Below are 1,309 nucleotides of genomic sequence, written 5' to 3' on the forward strand. Positions count from 1 at the left end.
CAAGCTATATCCAGAAAGAGAGGTACCAATCAATTGCGAGAAGTTTAATGGCATCATTACTCTGGATCATATGCTTTGGCAATGTCCTGTGGCTTTCACAGACTGCGACAAGGAAAGAGACTGGTGGCGGCGAGTGCTTCACAGTGGAGTGCTTTTAGATCAAGTACAGGCCGTCCAGAAGGCCCACGACACGGCGGTAAGGTTAAACCTTACTGTCCCGACGTGGGAGCCGCCTGCGTCATCCTAAGGGTTGATCTTCAGGACCTGAATAAAGTTTATCATACCATACCATGCTTATAAAAGCATGGCGTATGAAATTTATTGGCGCAAGGGCAATGTATCGCCAAAAAGCCCGAAACTCAAAACCAATATTAACGATGGTGTGAAGAGACTCAACACTAGAAAGGCCTAAAATATTTGTGGCAACATATATATGTATATATATATATATATATATATATATATATATATATATGTGTGTGTGTGTGTGTGTGTGTGTGTGTGTGTGTGTGTGTGTGAACGAGAAGAAAGGGAGCCGAGGGGCCCGATTTTTATTAATCCTATCATAAGAAGCCAACAGACAGTGACACCAAGGACAACATAGGGGAAATTACTCGTAATTACTAATTGAATCAAACAAATGTCAAATTAATGAAAATGAAAATGAATGAAAAAATAACTGGCCGCAGGTGGGGAACGAACCCACGTCTTCGCATTGCGCGTGCGATGCTCTCACCATTGAGCTACCGCGGCGCCATTTTCCCATCCACTTTCTGGGGTATTTATGTCTTACAGCTAGAATTAACCCTGGGAGTGTTAGCCAGCGCCACCACTCACAAACCTAGGCGGCGGATGTGGAACATCCCTTCTGCCGCAGGCGTCACGAGCACGTGATCGTCTCGGATGCAACACGCACACTTCTAGGCAGTGCGACAAGATGGCGCAGCGTGTCGAGAAAGAAGCGCGAGAGAGGAGTCAGGTTGCCGTATATATGACGCATTCATCAGCGTTAGTACGTGCCAGAGAGCCATGCATTTCGGCTGCCATGCGCTGGATTTGCGGCGGCAGCTCTATAGATAGCGCGGAGTTCTCGTAGAGAGTAAGAGAGAAGGACGTTCATTAAATAGGGAAGCACGAAATATTTCCACTGCTGCACACGCCTCACACATAACTCGTTTCGATGGTGGCAATAAGTTATGTCGATATATTTATTGAATGCTAACGCATTATACTAGCTGTCAACAGTCATCGTGAGATTGGTTCCGTCGCTTTTTAATTCCTCTATATATTTTCCCTCTTTAATTCGTCT

The 1,309-nt window shown here is 45.2% G+C and overlaps 1 non-coding gene across 1 annotated transcript; it reads right to left on the reverse strand.

The window, feature by feature from the left end:
* Positions 1 to 681: 681 nt before the first annotated feature.
* On the reverse strand, positions 682 to 753 carry Trnaa-cgc (transfer RNA alanine (anticodon CGC)). The gene has a single exon. It is a non-coding gene; the product is annotated as a tRNA-Ala (tRNA).
* Positions 754 to 1,309: the final 556 nt, after the last annotated feature.

This window comes from Dermacentor silvarum, chromosome 6 (genome assembly GCF_013339745.2).
Source record: "Dermacentor silvarum isolate Dsil-2018 chromosome 6, BIME_Dsil_1.4, whole genome shotgun sequence".
NCBI classification, from domain to species: Eukaryota; Metazoa; Arthropoda; class Arachnida; order Ixodida; family Ixodidae; genus Dermacentor; species Dermacentor silvarum.